This window comes from Callithrix jacchus, chromosome 13 (assembly GCF_049354715.1).
Source record: "Callithrix jacchus isolate 240 chromosome 13, calJac240_pri, whole genome shotgun sequence".
Lineage (NCBI taxonomy): Eukaryota > Metazoa > Chordata > Mammalia > Primates > Cebidae > Callithrix > Callithrix jacchus.
The window spans coordinates 9,393,980-9,416,161 of NC_133514.1; the positions used below are offsets into that span (position 1 = coordinate 9,393,980).

The 22,182-nt window shown below is 44.0% G+C and overlaps 2 protein-coding genes across 9 annotated transcripts in view; one reads left to right on the top strand and one right to left on the bottom strand.

Moving 5' to 3' along the window:
• The window catches only part of MCPH1 (microcephalin 1), a 244,677-nt gene that overhangs the window by 135,263 nt on the left and 87,232 nt on the right, over positions 1 to 22,182 (top strand). The window lies entirely within an intron of this gene.
• Positions 1 to 22,182, bottom strand: part of ANGPT2 (angiopoietin 2) — a 61,045-nt gene that overhangs the window by 34,104 nt on the left and 4,759 nt on the right. The gene's annotated exons all lie outside the window — the stretch shown is intronic.

The window sequence follows — 22,182 nt, forward strand, 5'->3', positions numbered from 1 at the left end:
CCTTTCCATAAATCACCACGTGCTAGGGAGAGTGAGACCGAACCTGGAAACCAAGCCATCTGGCTCATCCACGTGGATAGATGGACCTTGAAATTTCCCTGTCTCTTGACCTTGATGAATTAGTTATTTTCTGGTTTATTACCCTAGAATGTCTTTCTGTTTAATGTCTCTCTTATTTTTACTGGCTGTCACTGAAAACCAAAAATATAGAAACCTGCCAGAAATATGAAATTCTGTTCGACTATAAGGAAGTCTTAGTACAAGGGGAAAAAATACCCAGTAAATAGGCTGTCCTCCACAGGCAGCACGAAACTCCACTTGCCTGTGGCCAGTGATTCCCATCCCCGTCATCTGCACATAACTGCTCTCATCCAAACAGTTCCAGGACACTTGAACCTCCCATGGGAGGGGACACGGTTCTTTCCAATGTCACATGCATAGCATGTGAAACAGATTCACGTTTTGCAGGAACGTTTGCCATTGCCTTCCTATCTGTAGAGGATTATTCCATGCGTGTGATCTGTGGGCACATGTGTCCAAACAGGTCCCACTGTACATGTGTGCAAGGACAGGGTGCATTCACTTTGTCCTCTTCTTGATGGTGGACACGCTCGGCAAGTGCAGGGCGTTGGGCTGTTCCTCCTTTCTCGGAACTCAAATGAGTTATGCAAGTGTAACACTGAGGTCTGTGGCGGATCCTAGCTGCATGACTTGCTGCTCAGTGATTTGCTCACAAAGAGTCGTGCCCCAGACGTAGTCTTTAAAACTTGGCAACACATCGAAGCTCAAGCAACCAGAATGAAATATTTTAACACGACTATATATATATACACACACACACACACACACACACATATAGTTGTGTAAAATATGTTCCGAAGTTTTTTATTACTCCCACATATTTTGAATGATAGAATTTGACAGGAAAAATAGGTCCATTTATGAGGCAGCTATGGCAGATTGATTACACATTTGAAAGTTTATCTGGCTATTTTCCTTCTCACCAAGATTATCATCATTATTTTTTATACCAAAAGAAAAGTTATCTTGAAATTGGCTCAGTAAAGGAAAACATAGATAATATATGAAAACTATCCCGAACTGGGAGATTCTGGTGTTGATTTCTCACCAACTGAAGATGCTGGTTGAGAGATCATTTCTATTTAAATAAAATTCAAGGTCCTTAGACCTTGTTATTAATTAGTTTTCGTCCATCTGAATGACCTAAGATGGACAAAAACAAATTGATGAGAAGGTCTAAAGACACTGAATTTTCTAGTAAATTAACAAATAATTTGATATTTCCTTGGAAACATTTTCCTATTACCCATTTCAGTTTAGAAATAAGATATTGCAACCATTGCAACACACACACACACACACACACACACACACACACAGATACATTTTTCTACCCCCGTGATTCCATCTTCCCACCCAGGGACCACTGTCCTCTCTCTCCCAATGGCCAGTGGCTACACAGCCCCCAGCTACTTTCCTTTGTTCCCACTGTCACAGTCAGGAAGCCACATGCAAAGCTGCTGACTGCAGCTCACTTTCTTCCCTTGCAGGTTTGCCTGAGGATAAGGTCCAGATTCCTTCTTTTTTTTTTTTTTTTCTTTTAAGATGGAGTCTTGCTCTGTCGCCAGGCTGGGGTGCAGTGGCACCATCTCTGCTCACTGCAACCTCTGCCTCCTGGGTTCAAGAGACTCTCCTGCTTCAGCCTTCCGAGTAGCTGGGACTATAGGCAAGTGCCACCATGCCGGGCAAATTTTTATATTTTTAGTAGAGACAGGGTTTCACCATGTTGGCCAGGCTGGTCTCAATCTCTTGACCTCGTGATCCACCCACCTCGGCCTCCCAAAGTGCTGGGATTAAAGGCATGAGCCACCACACCCGGCCATATTCCTTCTTCTTAAGACACAGACTACTTCCTGACAGCCACCCCTGATCTCGTGGGCCTCAGACCTGGGTGCACACTGCCCTTGGCTGTCGCAGCTGCCCACCAGCCTCGTACCATGCCATCTTTGTATCTCCTCCTTGAGACCTCTCTTCCCCCTAAGATCCCACCATCCCTCCCCCATTGCATGCCCTCAGCAAAGATACTCATTTTGTGTTTCATTTTGATACCAAAACCATTTCATATGTGTGTCGTTCCGTTTTAAATCTCCACGGACAATAGGTTAATGTTCTTGCTTGCTTAGTGAATAGTGAATAGAATACTGAAACCCTGCGACTGTTCCCCATACACACCCTAGTAACAACAAGCAAAACATTCGCTCTTAGAATTAGTCTGAAAACTTGAGGGTGAGGTGATTAAATCCAGGGATATTCGGCTTGGGAGGCTTTTGACCTAATGTTCTTGTTTCCCTGTCATGAGGAAACTCTGAAACATCATTTGAGGTCTCCAGACAGAAGAGTGGCAAAACTGGGCTTTCCTCCCCTCCTTTCCGAGTTGGGCTGTTTTGTGTGTTTTCATTCTGGAGACTGTGCAGCCTAAGCAGCTGTCTGCTCAGCAGTACTGGCAGAGGCTCAAGAGGGAAGGACGAGGAGATGCAGGTTTGGGGCAGCCTTTGTCCTCCTAAACCCCTCACCGGAGCCTGGGGGTAGCACATTACCCACAGGTAGAGGTGACGTTCACGTGGCCTGTGACGTGGGAAGTAAGTTTTTTTCTGTTTTCTCTGTATGTTGATGGCAGGTTGGAATTTACAGAACCTAGAAAAGTCCGCACCAAGGCTGCTTGCCTTCTACTGACTGTCTTTCTAGCCGTGGCCTTTTCTTCATGTTCAATGCAAGGCCCTGGAAATGCAAGCACAGGCTAAAGGCCGAGGAAGGAAAGCATGGCCTATGACCAGTTTCCTGCTGGGTCTTGTGACTTCTCTTAAGGAGCACACTTGCCTTCACCAACCGGACCACGTGGACACCTGCCCACATAGGATCTTTCAAGCACTTCCTGAAATGGATCTGTTCTGATCTAGCCTTTTTGCTTTTTTCTATTAAATAATTTTTTTTTTTTTTTTTTTTTGAGCCGGAGTCTTGCTCTGCCCCCCAGGCTGGAGTACAGCAGCGTGATCTCGGCTCACTGCAACCTCTGCCTCCCTGGTTAAAATGATTCTCCTGCCTCAGCTTCCCAAGTAGCTGGGATTACAGGCACGCACCAACATGCCTGGCTAATTTTTGTGTTTTTAGTAGAGACGGGGCTTCACCATGTTGGCCAGGCTAGTCTGAAACTCCTGACCTCGGGCGGTCTTTCTGCCTCAGCCCCGCAAAGTGCTGGAATTACAGGTGTGAGCCACCATGCCCGGCCATTTAATAATTTCTGAGTGACTTTCTGATACTGTATCTAGATAGCCAACTCCTTCCTACTTTCCCGAGTGTAAGACACTGGAGGTTCACTTGTTGGTCACTATAAACTCCGAGATGTACTAGGAAATGAGGTCGCGGGCCTCCACTGGCGGCATTCTAACATTCGTTGCCCACACCCCTCCTCCTGTGGACAGACCCAGCCTACAGTAATTTGAGTGTACAGGGATCTATGCTCCGTCAAGCCCTATCTCTTTGCTCTTCTGGGGGTGCAGCTGCAAATTCCTTGCATCATTTAATTTTTTTATATACATTTGAATATGTGTTTTTTACATATATTCATATCATTTTACCTCTTCGAGTGTTTCCCTTACCGCCACTCCAAAATCTGAGAAGAAAGTGTGTTTTTCCCCTCAAAGTACTCCAGCTATTTTCTGCTGATAAAGTGGCTATTTCTCATCAATAGCAGGCATTTTAAATGTATGTAAGTGTCATGAGACTGGTGTAACCTCATGTAAATTTCTTTGGGCATTTCTTATGCAAAAGGTGTCACATTTTACACAAGTGCCTTTTAGAGCTCTCGTAGGGCACATATGCATTCACCTAGATGTCTGTAAGCGTGCAGCCTCATGGCACCTCCTGCATACCCGACACTTGCACAGATTCCTGGAAGCCCAGGGGCAAATGCAGTGCAGCAGGTGCTGTCAGGCGGTGTCTGTGTGTATGTGTGTGTACCTCCCTCTCACCACATTCTCACACTGCCTTAGCTTGGGTTTCCCCAAAAGCAGAGCCCGAGACAAAGGCAGGCATGCAGGAAGTTTATGTAGGAAGTGGTCCCAGAGAGCAGCCCTGCAGGACAGGCACGGGAGGCAGGGACATGGCAGGGTGGTTCGCACACGTGGACTCTGGCTGGTGAGAAGCCCCAGAGGACCTTCCAGGGGGGCCCTGGGACAGTGTCTCAGAACGTCCACCTGGGGCAAGAATGGGGACTGCGGCCCCCAGGGGGCAGGTGGAGCCCAGGGGGCATTCATGCCCCAGGTTTTGGAGATGGGCTTGCATGAGTGCTGAGGAGGTTCCCATGGGTATCCCAAGGCAGATTGAAGCCAGGGTCCCTGGGCAGCACCTGGGGATTTGTGGAGGGACCCGAGGCAAGCCTTGTTTCTGAGATGGCCGGAAGGGCAGGTCGGGCCCTGAGGGTTGATTCTGAGCAGCACCAGAAGGTTTCCCTGGCACAGCGGGGATGCTTTGGGGCCCCTTGAATGAGGGAGAAAAGTGAGGCTCAGAGAAAATCAGTGCCCAACCCAAGTCTTGTGGAGCTCAGGCTGTGGGCAGTGGCTAAAGACAGGCCAGCGGGTGACTTGGGGCCAGGTGGAAGGGAAGCCTTTATTTATGGCCCCCACTCAGCAATGCTGGAGAAGAGAGGAAAGGAAAAGCAGTGTTCTGAGAAACACAGCGTTTCTAGTAGATTGGGGCAGGGCAAGCCTGAGACAGGAAACCAAAACCAGGGTCGCCAACCGGGAGTGAAATGAGGCTGCAGCAGCAGAACGATTTCAGAGAAGCTTGGCAGGCCCTTGGTAGCCTCTGAGTTACTCTCAGACTTCTGCCATTTGTCTGTTTTTTTGGGATATTTTGTTATTCTCATCTTAGAAGATACTAGTGATGTTTTCCCTACAGAGGAAGAAAGAAAATATAAAACTACTTTCTTTTTAAAAATGTACTGAATGTAGGGCCAGGCATAGTGGCTCGCTCCTGTAATCCCAGTACTTTAGGGGGCCAACGTGGGAGGATCACTTGAGGTCAGGAGTTCAAGACCAGCCTAGGCAACATGGTGAGACTCCATCTCTACAGATTTTTTTTTTAATTAGCTGGGCATGGTGGCACATGCCTGTGGTCCCAGCTACTCAGGAGGCTAAGGTAGGAGGATTGCTTGAGCTGAGGAGGTTGAGGCTGCAGTGAGCCGTGATGGCACCACTGCACTCTGTACTCTGTTCTGGGTGACAGAATGAGACCCAACATAAAAAAATAAAAAGTACTGAATGACAAATGATTTCAAATAGAAGCAGTTAAAATTTAGCTCTAGGAATGAGATGATGCAATATACTAAGAACTTCTTTTTTTTTTCATGAAACTAGAGTATTTTTGCCTTTCTGAATTCAAGGTACATTGAAAGAAAAATAATATAAAGTGACAAAATGTCTCAGTGTTTTTCTGTGCCAGATAGAACCTTATGTATATCTGTCTAGAGACATATATGCATACACTTGCGTACACATGTGAGGTAGGGGTGTGTGTGTGTGTGTGTTTCACTTCTCCAAGAAATAGACATTCCAAAGCTTGGCGGGCATCGGGGGGAAGCTTTAGACCCTGTGCTATTGTTGGACTGTCGCTGTAGGAAGGACACTAGGCCCTGGGTCACAGTGCTGGCCGATAGGGGAGTATCAACTACAACCCTGGTCTCCCAATGCCCCATCCAGCGCTCTTACCACTGTACCGATATGCCTATTCTTACCGTTACAAAAAAAAAAGTACTGTCTGAGGAGGATTAACATTCTTTCTCCTTTTGGCAATGAAGTGGACAGCTACTGATAGCCATTTGTGTCTTCTGTCTGCCCTGTCTTTGCTGTCTCTTCTGTGTTGTGTGGGTTTGCTAAAATACCGGGTGGAGGTCTCTGGAAGAGGTAGCATGATCATCTCTGAAGTAGGTTGGTTTTTTTCTTTTTGGCATAAACTGAATTTATTAGGTCACGATTCTAAATGCTTAGAAAAGGGAAAAGGCTAGTGAAATTCAGATGATTTATAAAATTTAGATAATTTTCTAGAAGACACTTTCAAGGTACACTGGTTTTTGCTGTCCTTTCTAAGGCTGGCAGGAAGCGAGTATTGTTTCTGTTTTAAAAAGGGAGAAGAGCGGACTTGGGAATGTGGATGGGAATGCAGATGGGAATGCTTGAGGAATGTCACAGCAGGGCATGCGTGCCTCTGGGGGTCCCACTGCCTCTGGACAGACCCCCACCCCCAGCCAGGACTTTCTGCTTCTTCATCTCCTCTTTCTGCTAGCACCCAAAACGTGGAAAGAATTCCAATGGATCGAATTTTTGAGATAATATTGGAAGATGCTCAGAATACACAGTAATTTACAATGAACACTCAGCGGGAACACAAGCCATCTTCTGTACATGAAGATGCCCTACTAACCCGCTGTCCCCAAGTGTGTTTGTCTAGTTATTCTCTCAGTATGGGTGATGGCTCTCCAATGAACTGCTGCTATTCTCCTGCCTGGACATCCTTCTCTCTGTGCTTTCCTGGGTTAGAGTAAATGGATGCAGACATACATTTCCATGCTCTGCGGCAACTTGAGACTCCTGTGAGCAAAATACATGGAGGGACAGTTGGGCAATGCGCGTGGGTGGTGGGGAATGTCCAGCTCCCATCTGTGGAATAAAGCTGCCCAAACCATAGGGAAGAGTGCTGGCGGATAAGGCCAGGGGGTTTCAGAAAAGAAATGTGTTCTTTCCTCTTTGATGTTTCTGTTCATAAAGCTATAGGTTCAGCGTTTTAAATTAAAAGATTTCATAACTGCTGAAGTTCATGCTTTCCTGAACTATTTAGGAAAAAAATCTACTCCTGGTATTGGATGAGATGATCTGTCCCTTCGACCTCTGGTTCAGTTCCCATTCTCCCAAGTGTTTAAAGCTACGAGTTTTTTTCATATTTTTGTATTTATTTACATAATTTAAATCCCCTGGGTGCATATACTTTAAGCAATTGTACATCTGCCTGGGCTTTGCAGAAGCTGAAAGGGAGCAATCGTTTTATAACTCTCATTAGAAACAAATTATATAACGGGCTATGTTATACATTAATCTTTAAAGTTGCAATATATTTTTAAGCATTTTAACCTTATTTTAGATCTGACCAGCAGTAGGATGTTTTCAGATAAGAAGCAACACAGCAAAAGCAAACCAATATGCTATACCAATATTCAAATGATGTGGCAAGGCAGAGCATAGTATAACTTTTGTTTTCTAAATATAACTTTTATCTTCATTTCTGGATCTGAAATTTGGTAGGAAGTGTAATAAGTATGTATCACCATGTTTACTGTTGGCCATTTCGAATGTTCATAGTTAAGCTGGGACCTCTGTTTATTATAAGATCACAGAAAAACCCATAAGCGTGCTCTACTTCTGTCTGTGGCCCACAGTCCAGCAAAAATGTTCTGAAAACCACATGCACTGTGTTCTGTGAAGATTGCAGTTTGACTGCACTAGAAAGAGAGACTGTGAACTGCAAATGGTGACTATGACTTCGGGCAAATCATTGAACTTCTAATTATGTCTTCCAAGACCTCCTAACCCCAAATAAGGGAGTGTTTTACTGCAAGCTATATGTTACGTCACACTTCTTTTTACAAAATACCGGCTCTAGGGATGCTTCAAACTCATTTTCGGAGGGAGTTTGTTGCATTTTCGTTTCAGGGTGTGTCATTCATATATTGGAGGGGGAGAGGTTTTGGTAAGAACTTATGTGTACAACTTGGTCATAAAATGAAGTACACATATTTTATTTCTATAGGATTCCTCATTTCTAAAGTAATCTTTATAGAAAATGGCACTCCAAGAAGGAATTCATTAAGATAAAGACACAGATGCAGCATTTAGAGTTACACTTTGCCCTAAAAGAGCCTCCCTTACCTCCTGACTCGAGCCTATAGCCTCTGCTGAGCTGCCCACGTCAGGAAGAGTCTAAATGTATTTTGAGGCCAATTACGTGATTTCAAATTGAACCTGCTGGCATCAGAGTCTTTGGTAAGTAGTCTCACTAGTTTTGTTCTCACAATAGCATCAGTATTTTGAATTTTCAGTGTAGCTCTGTGGAGACTGGTGTGATGTGCTCATACTCTGCAGTTTCCGTTTTAACAAATACCGTAACAGATCGAGGTCAGATGAACCCCATCACAGACATGGGGTTGGGCACCAGAAGCCACACCCTAGGAGTGCTCACTAGACGTTCCATTCCCATGAAGCTCCAGAATGGACCAAATGTACTGAAGGTGCTAGAAGTCAGAATAATGACTTCTGGTGGGAGGAGTCTGAGGCTGAGAACTGAGCAGTGGCACGAGGGAACCTTCTGGAGTGTGGAAAGCATTTCCTAGATCTTGACCTTGGTGGTAGTTACATGAATGAATTCATATTTTAAAAGTTATCCAGCTGTGAATTTCAGGTTAGTATACTTTACCCATTTCCTGTATTTTATATCTCAATAAAAATTCTTTTAAAAACTAAAAGACATTTACAAATGAAATGTTTGACAAGTTTCGTTGTGACACTGTGGCCCTAGTTACTGTGGGTGGTTTTATTTGACTCTGTCTGCAGTTTTTATCTGGGAGTACATAAATAATGCCCAAAGAAATGAATGTCGGAAAAGTAACTTTAAAGTGATTGTCCACAGAGGACTGTGGACTAAACCATTCCAGCCGTCTGATGAGGGTTAAAAGTATTCAGTTAGGTATATTAGTAATTTGACATTCTAAAACACAATTCTTTCCGGATCAAGTATAAAAGGCATTTGCTCTTGGAAGACCAAGAAAGAATTCATGCAGTTCCCATTAGTCTAAAAATAAATAATAAATAAATAAATGTCTGAGTCATGTATTAGATTTTGTTGGAGTTCAGTAGCTTCAAGTATATGAAGAAAATGATTTATTCTATGAATAATAGTTCTACCCATTGCCCACTGGAATAATTACAAGATTACTCTGGGAAAAGTGAAATTGATTGAATTGAGTTCTGCTTCGAGTTACTCCAATGCAAGCGCTTCTGACTTTTGAGTCATAGTATAAAAAGCTGAATAAAATAGCTTTGTTCATATTGAATTGCGTTGGGGAAGAAGTGATGTTTGAGACTCTGGAAGCTGCTGTAGAGTCATCAGCACAGCACAGATCTGAGAATCAAACACACCTGGTATGAGTCCCAGTTCAGCTTCCTAGGAACTACTGGCTTAATACCTTCTGACGTCACATTTCTGGTTGGTAAAACAGGTATATAAATACTTACTGTGCTATGCTAGTGTGAAAATTAAGTGAAATGAATTAGCACAGTTCCCACACAGTATGCCAAGGCACCCTGGGTCCTTGCAGCAAACAAATTGGAGTAAGGGAAATAGTCTAAACATTCAAGGGCAACCCGGCAGTACTCAGTGTCTGTTAGCCCCTGGAAGAATTTATAGGTCAAAGCAGCTCAGTTTCAATGGTATCAGCTTGTGCCTCTGTAAAGCTGGTTTCTGGTGGTTGCTGTTTGTGAAAAGCAAGTACTACAGGAAAATTAGCACAGAGCGTAAAATGCAGCAATTCGATTCCAGCGTTTGAGAAGCTGAGCAGTGCCTAACTGGCAAACATATTGCATTCATACATCACTGGGGTCACTTACAAAAGAAAATAAAGGATCTTTTTTTAAAAAACTCTATATATTTTGGTATTTTCAAATAGCTACTAAATTGTCAGGGCATAAATACTTAAATTATTTGGACCTAACCACTTAATAAAAGTAACTGTTAGGTATTTCTGTTGTCTTAGAAATAGAGAAGAAATGGTGACTCACTAAGGGTGCCATGAGCTGAGAAAGTCTGAGAACGTCTTGGCTAGAACCTTGCATTTGGTGGGGTATAAAGTCAACCTACCCTCTTCCTCCCCTGCCCCCAATCCTGCTATTGCCTTTAATGGCCATCTCTATGATTTGATATGTTTATTGGGAAACTGGCAAGTCAAAAAGAACTCATAAATTGTGTAAGAACTTCATTAAGATGCATACTTCCATGTCTTCCTAACTTCTGAAACCACTAAGAAAAACAGCCATGTTCCTTGGAAGCTGGCTGGTTGGCCCTGTCTACTTTCAGGTGAGCAGCCTTTATAAGCAGGGTATAACCTCGGAAGAAGCGTTCCCAGGGCAACGTGCACGTGCTCCGTGGGTACCGTGGTTGCCTTTGGGCGAACGCGTTTTTTTGAAGTTCAGATTGGTGCCAGTTTTACGGAACTCATGTGGCCTGTTTCTGCTTGTAATTTATAGTTTGCCTCCTCGCCATCCTCGCTTGCTCTAAGATGAACTGGTTTTATAACGTGAGATTATACAGAAAAGCCAAATTTACTTGAACACCACAGCAATTTGGGAAGTAAATTTTCAGTGTGATTCTCCAAATGCTTGTGGTAAAAGTACAGGGACTTGAATCATTTTCCCATAATTAGTTTCAGTTCAGGAGGCCCGCCCTCTCTCTTTAACCCTCTAGCCTTGCATGTGTGTCTCTTGCCATGGAAGCTAGTGGAAAATTCCTCTCCCCTTTCACCCCACTGCCATGAGTTATAAAAAGCATGCCATTCAGAATTGACGTTTTCTTCTGCATGCTTGAATTTTTACTCAACGACTGAAAGGGAGAAAGTTATTTCAAGAGATATTTCTCTATTTTTCAAAGGGCCACAGGGCCACAGCAGCACTTTGGACCACCATAGAATGGCTGACCCACTTGCCTCATCAGTAGATGTGGACACATGTTCCTATCCATCAGAGAGTGCCTTTTGACTGATGGTGTGTGACACACAACACAGCAGTACTGGTTCACACAAGTCACTAGAGATTCCCATCTCCACTGACTCACTCAGTGGGAACAAAAGCTCCCATGGCGGTGGGAATGTGGGGCCAGGGGAGCACCGGAAGAAGGGAGTCTCGGCAGAGGTTTTCCTATTGTTAGGTTTGTTTGTTTGTTTCAGTGAGTCATCTTACCCTGATTTTTTTTTTTTTAACCAAAACTCACTGTGGTTACTTCTCTAGTTTGGGTTACGACTCCTACAAGCCAGTTTAATTTTATCAGTGGTAGTGAATTCTTGAAAGCTTCCCTTCGTTGTAGAAATTTAGTTTCAAATTAAAGTGGTCCAAGCGCCAGCTTGAACTTTGTGGTTTAGCGTCTTTATTGAATCCCCCCTGGCAGAAGGACCTACATTGGAGTTTTGGCTGCTCTTTGGGATTCAAATTATGAGTAGTTGGTTCCATTGGAATCTTGGCCCTCTCCTGGAGTGGCTTGAGGCCTACTCTGGCTTTAGGAGGCCAAAGTTAGAACCTACGTGAAGGCTTTGTCCAAAACGGCTTTCCCGCATCCCGACATTTTCAGGTGGTGTGTGTAGACTTAACAGTACTCTCTCGTCCTCGGGGCTGACCCCCCAGCTCTTGGTCCCCTGCAACTTAGATGCCTTTCACAGGAAAGTCCATGCTAGCCTAGGAAACTCCCTGAATATGGCAGTGTTCAACTCAAAATTGGGATCTGTATCCTCATCTTAATCATTATCCACAGTGGTCACTTGCTCCCCTCCAGCCAGCTTGAGGGAAACGCTGGGTTTCTCATTGCAGCTTATTTGAAATTCAGTCGTCCCAGTAAGCACTCAAGAGGAAAGCTCAGACCAGACAAACTTGCAAGGCTGGCTGATGGGCTGCGGTACAGAACGTACACCTGATGGATTTTTGTAATGATGGCCGTAAGTCACACAAGGTGAAGCTTCGTGCAGTTCAGAAACATCTGAAAAAAGAAAAGTCCCGGTGCTCACAGAAGTAAGCGCTCATCGGGAAAATTATTGTGTGTAACAAGCATCTCTCTGACGATGCGGGGGGAAGGGAAGGTTTGAAAAACCAGTGAGCCGCACGTAGACACTTGGTCCTTCCTTTCATTCCCACCTTCTGTTCCATTGGTGGTTGATAAAGTTTCATCACTTTTTAGCCGTCTGTCGTACTTCCGTACCTCCTTGTTCACCTCTGACTATAACCTGGAGGGAGTTATGTTTGACCAGTACTTAATGAATCAATGTATTCCTAGCAGTTGGTTCTGGGCACCAAGGAATAAACACCAAGACCATTCACATTCAACGTGTTTTCTGGAGAGTGGATTTCGTTAGAAGGCAGATTAGTCTTGGGACTAGTCAAAGCAGCTCTAAGTCAGTGCAGCTGCACAGGTTTCAGAGACAGTAGTGCACGAAAAATGATACATGTGTTTGTAGAGTTAAGAAGTGGTTGAAGTGTTGACTTCCATAAGAGAATGCAAGTGTCAATCTACAGCAGTACCATGGGCATGTAAATTGTGTTCCACAGCGAAACACTGCACAGTGATGGAAAGGAACAAACTTCAACATGCACAACAGTGTGGATGCATCACAGAAATAATAAAACAGACCAAAACATGTATTGTTCCAATTATATGATGTTCAAAACTTAGCAAAAATTAACCCGTGGCGGGTGAAAGACAGCAGAGTTCAGATTGGCCTTGAACAGAGGGAGATGTTGATGAGCAGGGATGTGAGGGAGCCGCGTGCAGGGCGGGAAGCCTTCTGTATCTTGAGCTGTGTGGTCATTACACAGATGTGCACAGATATGGATGAGGAGGGGCATGGGGGAGCCACATGCAGGGGAGGAAGCCCTCTGTATCTTGGCCCTGGGCAGTCATTACACAGGTGTGCACAGATGTGGACGAGGAGGGGCATGAGGGAGCCGCCTGCAGGGGAAGAAGCCCTCTGTATCTTGACCCTGGGCAGTCATGACACAGGTGCACCCAGATGTGAACGAGGAGGGGCATGAGGAAGCTTCGTGCAGGGCAGGAAGCCCTCTGTATCTTGAGCCTGAGTGGTCATTACACCGGTGCGCAAAGATATAGATGAGGCGGGGTGTGGGGAAGCCACATGCAGGGCAGGAAGCCCTCTGTATCTTGAGCCTGAGTGGTCATTACACCGGTGTGCAAAGATATAGATGAGGCGGGGTGTGGGGAAGCCACATGCAGGGCAGGAAGCCCTCTGTATTTGAGCTGGGCAGTCATAGGTACACACAATATAAAAATTTACCAAGTTGTACACTCAAGATTTGTGAATTTTACTCTAGACAAGTTATATTTCAAAAAAAAAAAAAAAACAAGCTAGATTCTCTAAAACATAGACAGCAGGGCTCGAGTCTGAACTATACCCAGATAGCCATGACAGCAGCTGGATCCGTGAAAAGGCCGGCGTTGGCCTTGCCCAGGTGATTGCTCGGGGACGGGGGAACGTGCTGTGAATGGAAGACGTGCCTGCTATCAGGGCTGATTTTGCCCACCCTTTATTCCTACAACACTGTCTTCAAAAGAGTTACATTTCAATTTTATGCCAACTACCATGCTTCTTCATGAATCCCTCCGCATCTGGAAAGCCTTGCCACGCAGCGACTCCATCTCTAGATGTGCTGAAGGATGGCAGCATCATTGACGCCCAGCCCAGGCCACAGCCATGTGGAGGCTGAATCCCCAGTGCTCTGCCTGTCCTGTGTGTGCTGGTCCTGGGAGTGAAGCAGTGTGGCATGGGGTGGTTGCACACCCCCCACCCTGACTGCAGGGCGGTGCCCAGACACGTGCGGTGACCCTGGCTCTGCAGCCAGTTTTTGCTCTGGCACCAAGCCAGCCACTCAGCATCCAGCCTGTCCTCACCTCTCCTCTGCGGTGAAGCAGAGACAAGGGTATCTACCAAAATTGGTCTGCTCACTTTCCCAGATTTTCTGCATTTGTTCCCACTCGGGGTGAGGGGCATGCTTCGGGTGTGACAGCTGGGGCAGTGTAGAGTGGCAGGCGTTGGCGAGGTCTGTTGGCCCTACTGACCCACACACAAGGGGGCATGGATTTCTTATTGAACTCTTTTTAAAATCTGTTTTATTGTAAGAGGCTCTGAAAGGAAGAAATTTTATCAGTCTTGCGGTCTGCGTGCATTCTGATACTTCCCAGAGCTTGAGCTTTTTACCCATATAGGATAAGCTGTTGTGAAATTGAGTGAGACATGTAGACACATGGCGTGCACCTGACAAATGCCAGCTGCCACTACAGTGATGGTCAGCAACGTGGTCACTATGCTAACCTCACAATTACAGCCCAAGGGGAAGGAATGCCTCTCTCTGTTTTGACCTTCTCTGACTGCTGTCCTAATAAACAGTGTCTTTTTTGTAAGAACCCTGTAGACTTTTGAAACCAGCAAATGAAGGTGCTCCAAGGCCCCATTTTGAGAAGGGGCAAGTGTGTTAGGTAAGGATTTCCTTGGGCGCTTACCTTCCACAGCTCCTGGGGCCCTGACTCAAAGCTGACCATCTCAGCTAATGGTGACTTAGGATTTTAAATCACTTAAAATTGAACTGTATAGAGAAAGGGCCCTAGTTAAATAGAGAGGGCTGCTTATTGGTGATTTTTTTTCTGCTTTCTCATGCAGAGACTGTTTGTTTTAGTAGTAGCGGTATTTGGGGGTGAAGAAGGAGAAGGAAAAGTGGTGTGCCTGCAATTAATTCTGTACATTGCAGCTACAAAGCCTTCCTGGCACGGGACAGGCCAATTATGTAAACATATACAAATTATATGTATTAAAAGTTGTCCAATTAAAGGAAAGTGCCTGTATGAATTTATTGTGTTTGTTATTACCCAGAAGGGAGCCATGCTGTACTTGAAAATATGCAGTTGTTACCTGAGGGGATAGTGTTCTGATTAACCTAATTTTTTTTTTTTTTTTTGAGACGGAGTCTTGCACTGTTGCCCAAGCTGGAGTGCAATGGCGGGGTATCGGCTCACCACAACCTCTGCTTCCTGGGTTCTAGCGATTCTCTTTCCTCAGCTTCCTGAGTAGCTAGGATTACAGGCACCCCACCACCAGCCTGGCTAATTTTTGTGTTTTTAGTAGAGCCGGGATTTCACTATGTAGGCCAGGCTTGTCTCAAACTCCCAACCTTGTAATCCACCCGCCTCAGCGTCCCAAAGTGCTGGGATTACAGGCGTGAGCCATTGCACCCAGATTTAGTCTTAATAACATTTTTGTCCCAATCATCACCACTGTTAAGAACATGTCACTGGAACAGTTAAGTTAGAAATGATTCAGGTCAGGAATTCCTGTCGTTAACAGTTTTTTATATTGAAGCTGGAAAAGCTTATATAAGGAAGTTCAAGAACCTATTCCTTAATAGTTAAAAATAATAATGAATTGCATATACCCCAAATGTTAAGCATAGATAATTAGCTTATGGTTGGAATTTGATGGTTTTATGTTATTCAGCAAAATATAATAATGTACTTTCTCAAGTAGCATTTTTACACCAAAATTTCCCATTGAGATGACCAGTTTGTTTAGGGAATTTTAAAGCTACATCTGTATGTAATAATTTTTTGAGATTCCAAAGACTACATAGTCTAATAAAACTCTAATACTTCAACTGTCTTCAGACTAATGTTTATAACTATCCAGTGAATAACCAAGAATTGATATCATCTGTTGATTCCAGAAATTATGGCAGAGAAAATGCTGTCAGGAACCCAGAGAAAATCAGAGGAAATGGCACCTCTTAGGAATTCTGAATCTTTTCTGCTAAGACATGTGGTTTGACTGCTTAACCCCGAAATGCCTACTTAGACGGTAGTTTGGGGCTGTCTTGTAATAATCCTTTAGTTCGTGCCTTCTTCTGCCATAGAAGTAGAACACGCAGAAGCAGCATTGCTTACGACTCACACTGAACCTGAAGGGATGAAATTACACGTGATGATGGAGTGTGGTTACGTTAACGCAGTCCTGGCAGTGTCTGCATGCGTGATAGGAACATGGTGGGCAGCGGGGGTGGGGGGCGTTTAGAAGGCAGTGTTTCACAGTGGACGGCACTGGAGCCATTTCCACAGAGGCATTCGAGCATTGTGCAGAATGCAGACATTTTACACACACGCGATGGTCCTTTTCAGTGTCGAGAGGGAATTCACTACCTTACAGAGTGAACATGTGCTTCGAGGTGTATAACTCACAGGCGTAGAAGTTGGATCATTTAACCTGATTAGAGGGACTGGAATTATAACCTTTAATGTGAGATGGAGTATAGATCTTGGTAAGTGTTTTTCTGGTGTCCTGTTAAAATTAATTATAATTCCTGCAATTGTATAGCATCTCCCAGTTTCCAGCACCCTTTGCTATCCATCATCTTATTTGAAACGCATAATAATCCGAGAAGGTCGCTGATGTAGGTAAGAAAGCTGGTACCATTTCTGAAGATAGGCAGTGATTGTTTCAGCCAGTTAATTAAGGCAAGGGATCGGAAACATTTGTTCTGCAGTGATTCATTCCTGCTTTTGTTTATTTTGTAAAGTGACTTATTAAGTGAAAGAAGCCAATCTGAAAAGGCTACATGTTGTATGATTCCAGCCCTCTGGCACTCTGGAAAAGGGAAAACTAAAGACAGTAAAAAGGATCAGGGGTTGCCAGGGTTGAAGGGGAAGAAGGCTTGGCAGGCAGAGCTCGGGGCAGTGAGGCTGCTCTGTGCGATGCTCCAGTGGTGGACCCATGGCTTCAGACATTTGTCCAAACCCACAGAATGTGCAGCACCAGATGCGAACTATGGGCTCTGGGTGGTAATGATGTGAATGTACATTCATCAGTTTTAACAAATGCCCCTGTCTGGTGCAGGACATCGATCGTAGGGGAGGCTGTGTTGTGTGTCGTGGAGGGGGGATATGGGAACCCTCTGTACTTTTCTCTCAATGTTGCTGTGAACCTAAAACTACCTAAAAAAGTCATCTTTTAAAAAGTCGTTTACTACATATAAAAAGGAACAAATAAAGCAACACTGAAATGTCACTCTATGGTTTCAGATTGCACCAGTTAACCGTGACAGCTCTCACTAGGGTCTTCTGATGGTTATCTAGTTAAGAGTACAGCAGCACCCCCGGAAAATAACTTCAAAGGTGTCCTGGTCTAATAGTAATCACATCGACTTCACATGTCAACCTTTAAAAAAATTAGATTTCCTTGAATCTGATCATGTCCAAGATATGTCTTCTTTTGGTACAGATGCCTTCATTCAAACTACGGGAGAACACGAACATAGCCCTTTACTGGCGTTTGGCTAAGTTCCTGAGGCTGGCTTGGGCCAGAAACAAAATCCCTGAAATAGTCTCAATTTTTTTTTTTTAGCCTCTTCTTTTTCTTTCTGGTTAGTGGTCTTGGGGCCTCCGAGGCCCCTCAGGCAGAGGGGCACTGGCAGTTTCCCCGCTCCCTTTTGGCACGTCTTGAACAGAAAAGCAAATGTCAGACGGTCCTTATAACGCCCCATGTGATTCAGCCACTCATACCGAGGATGGCCACTGGCTGTGGATTTACAAATAAGACAACTTCATGGCGTATTTTCCCCTTTTGCTGTTGAATGTAACTGTTAAGATATGCTTTGGGCAGACAAAATAGAAATCCGTATGTAGCATGTCCAGTTGGGTATCATTATTGACAAGTAGAGGAGAGCCCACAGTTCAAGTTTAACCTTCTTCCCCGGAACTTGCCAGAACAGTCATAGTGAAGATGCTAATGTATGTCCTGAAATACTGAGTCCTTCAGACAGGGAGATATGGGTGGTGTCCAGTAGCCTTGTGATAAGACCGGTATTAGACCAATAGTAGTCTTATCACTGGGTAAACACCAGATTAAGCCACCTGGACGGCCAACTTCGAGTTAACAAGAATGGTAACATGGGAGTCAGTGTGACAAATGCCCAGTTGGTGTGGACTAAACGTGACAGACTTGAGAAATAGATCCTGCAAGAGCTGGATTTTAAGAAGAGAAAGATGGGGAGAGAGAGAGAGAGAAAGAGAAGGGAAGGCTGGATGCTTGCTTCCTTTTAAGATTTTGTTCATGTTCTCTCCCCCCAAAGCCAATTATGATTATAATCAATCAGCCCACAGAAAAGGATTCATTCTCTATGAATCTTCATCAACGTGATAAAATAATCCATTTCCCAAGACTTCTATATCTTAGTATGTCATCTCTTTAAAAATCTCCATTGTCCATAAAAAAAATTATAAAATTACATATTGTTAAATGACAGCAATTTTTATGTATATTTTTAATTTGGTTGCTAATTTTTAAAATATTAAATATCGACTGTGAATATTTTGTGATGGTAAGTTGTCAGGTTAATGTAAAGATTCCAAAAAATAATTCACAGACATATGAAAGGTTTCTCGGAGGGAGAACCAGTCTGATTTGAGTGAAAGTAATGACCATCACAGGAGCGCTCTCGGTGATCGGGAGAGTCCCCGGGTTTCAATGAGGTTCTAGATGACTTGCGAAGAGAAAGGTTTTAGCTGGTGGCAGGAGGGGCTCTGGTAAAAGGTTTAGGTCCAGTTCTTAGGAATTTTTTAACAGGTTTCAAATCTTTTGTCAACTGGTGCAAGGAAGGATTAGGACAGAAAAGCAAGGTGATTTCATGGAGAACTAGCTAATTAAATATTAAAGACAGTCGGCTGGCACACCTGACCTACACTCCAGGCAGTGGTGGGCAGAGTTCCTTCCCTTATTTTTAAACCACACAAAAACCAGTCATTTTAATCCCAACAAATGCTTCGAACTGTTACTCTAAATCACTACCCTTGAATTTTTTTTTTTACTGTTTTTATTTGTATCAAATCATTCAACTTTACATCATTTTCTTTTTAAGCATTAACGTAATGCAAGTGCCGGGCCATTTTTGGTGATCCCATCTGTAGAATGTCACATGGACAATGACACTCAAATAGTTGTTAACCTCTAACAGTGGGAAGAGAGGGCTACATGGAACTTCCCCGAGACTGAATTTCTTTGGCCTTCCTTTCAAGTGGTATATGGTGGAATCCAGCATTTCACCCTGTCAGCTTTCAGAACAGGACTGTGACTGTATGTATGGTTTGTGAGAATATCCACATATACTTCCTCTTGGTTATAACATAATTTGTGGGGTTTCTTTGTCCTGTTTTTTTTTTCCTTTGAGACAGGGTCTCACTGTGTCACCCAAGCTGGAGTACAACGGTGCCATCCTGGCTCACTGCAGCCTCCGCCTCCTGGGTTCCAATGATCCTCTCATCTCACCCTCCTGAGTAGCTGGGACTATAGGCACACACCACCACGCATGGTGATTTTTATATTTTTTTTGGTAGAGATGGGATTTCATCATGTTGGCCAGGCTGGTCTTGAACTCCTGAGCTCAAGCAATCTACCTGCCTCGGCCTACCAAAGTGCTGGCATTACAGGCATGAGCCACTACACCCGGCCACATAAATTTGTTTTTAGTCTTCTGAACTATTAAATAGCTGTAGCAATTCTGCCAGTTGCACCAAGTCTATTACACGGTAGAATTTCATGTCATTCCTTTACAAACGAGTTGTTCCCAGTTGCTCGTTTTTGTTTGTTTTCTTAGCAGCCTCAACTTCAGCACCATTCTCACATAGAAGGGCTGGCATCTCACCTGTCTGCAGGTGAGAACAAAGCTGTGCTCTCAGCAGCCAGAATCTGCCAAGTTTGCTGCAGCGACCGGGTGTTTCAGGTCCTGACGCTGGCCTAGGGGTGCCCTGCACTTGTCTAAATACGGGAGTCCCAGCGGGCGAGAATTGCTGCCAACACTAACCAGGGGTGTCAACCAGTTTTAATTCTCAGGCTTACTTTTTTTTTATTTTTAATACAAACAAATCATTAGAGAGGTAATTTAAAATATGTACTATATAATAAGTACTGTAGATGACATATATACATACTTTCTAGGTACTATATTATGTATAGACAGTACTATATAATAAGTACTGCAGATATATATATATATGGTGTTTTTTACATACCCACAGGCATTAAATGTTAAGAATGGTTATTTCAGAATCTTACAATTATGCCTAATAGTTATGTCATTCTTTGTCTATTCTCTATTTTCTGCAATATCCATATATTACTTGGGTAATAGGAATAAGAACTGCTCAGAAATAGTTCTGATTGATTTTCCTTTTATAAAAGGGTTTCTGTGTAGTGACCAAGGACCTCACATCATCCCCACCCCATAGTCCTTTACGCTTCTGACTCCCTTGCGCTGTGGTTAATTTCTCCTTTCGTTCATTTATCCCCCTGTGCAGCGCATACCAGCTGCTTCTGCACTGCACATTCTGACCATAGTCCAGTATCCCCCAGGGCAAGACTCCTGGGCATTGTCTTTTTTTTTTTTTTTTTTTTTTTTAAGAGACAGGGTCTCACTTTGTTGCTTAGGCTGGAGGGCAATGGTGCAATCATAGTTCACTGCAGCCTCGACCTCCTGGACACAGGCAGTCCTCCCACCTCAGCCTCACAAGTAGCTGGGACCACAGCCGTGTGACCTGGTAGAAATGGAGTCTCACTCTGTTGACCAGGCTAGTCTTGAACTCCTGGCCTCAAAGTGTCCTCCCATCTTGGCCTCCCAAAGCTCTAGGATTACAGTGCTTGCCGCCATGCCTGACTTCTTCCAGGCACCTAGAAACAACACTGCCTGGACATGTGTAGGCACTCAATAAATATTTTTTGAACAAATAAACAAACTTTCATGGCTCCTTCCCAGAACTGGAAGCCCCCCAGGCGGGGTAGAAGGGGTCGTGGGGTGTTCACTCACTTACACGAATGAACTGAGAAATAACGCACTTCTGCCCAAATTTGTATTCATTCACACTCCTCTTAGCAGTTTCCTCAGCCTTTTCAGCCCCACGGAAGGTTCTGCTCTTGTCAGAGGCGGGGATACGCGTGCTTTCCCGTGTTTTGCTTTACCGCTGGGCAATGCATGCAAGGCTTCTACACTGCAGAGGACGGGGTGTTAGTATGGCCCGTGTTTATAAGGGACTTAAAAAACATACAGGCTTGCATCTACCATACCTATCATACCTGTGTGCTAGAGATATTCCTGGGGCAAAATGAGGTGAGGTGTGGACAGTGCTTTAAAGTGATTCAGAGCTGCCCCAGCAGGCTGTTGCTATGGCTACCTGAGTGATGAACGGCATGGCTGTGAAGTTGAGTGGCCGTCTTTATATCCGAATAATTCAGAATAATGGAAGAGAACATTCTCATTGTTAGGTGCCTTCAAGTCAAAGGAGGATGCAGTGAAAAGAGAGCAGGTGCTGGCGTCTGGATGGGCCTTGTTTAATTAGGGTGACCTCACCAGTTGCCAAATGAAACCAATCTTAAAGGGCTATCCTGTAGGACGCATGTATATTTTATCTATTTGATCTGACATAAGTGTGTACACACACACACACACACACACATACAGGGAGAGAGAATGGTTTGCCTGCCGACTAGTCATTAAGTGCCGTAAACATCCTGCAAACTGTGAACAGCTAATTGGAAAACAGTCTGTCCGTGTTCCTGATTCATTGAATGCATCCTCTCGATCTCAATTCAGGAAATACACAAAGCTGTCCAGGCCCTGCTGTCATTTTGTGGCCAGATATGGAAAGATATAAACCACCTCCTTTCTTCCCTGTCAAAACAGTTGCGCCATGTCCTACCCGCTTCCTAATTTTGACGACCCCCTCACAGATGGTGTCTCTGTCTCTCCCCCCATCCCCCCCCACACTTTTAATCCATATATTCTTTACCTCAAACTTGCAAATTTTGCTTTTTGTTCCTAAATATAATCTCCCCTCCAACCTCTTGTCATGTCATGTGTGGCCTGGAAGAGATCTTGATTTTGCTGTAATGCCACTGTTCGTGTTTTAAGAAGAAGGAAAGCTGTACATTTCGTATTAAATTTGGCACTTTAAATAAAGGGCTGGTGCAAATCTCTGAGTGCTCATCTCTAAGAGAGGGATGGAAGTCTGGGGAAGGAGAATCTACTTCCCATTTCTACCATTTTAATAGCCTGACCTATTTTTTTTTAACCTTGCCCATATCTGACTTTCATATTTTTGTTTTGTTTCTTAAATCGCTCCCATCATGGTAGGGTTGATTTGAACTCTTGTTTTTCAATTTTAAATATGCAAAATTTTAGTTATTTTATGGATTAAAATAAGCACCATGGACCAGCCTGAGCATCTGATCACCACTGATAAGACCATTATCTTTCTCAG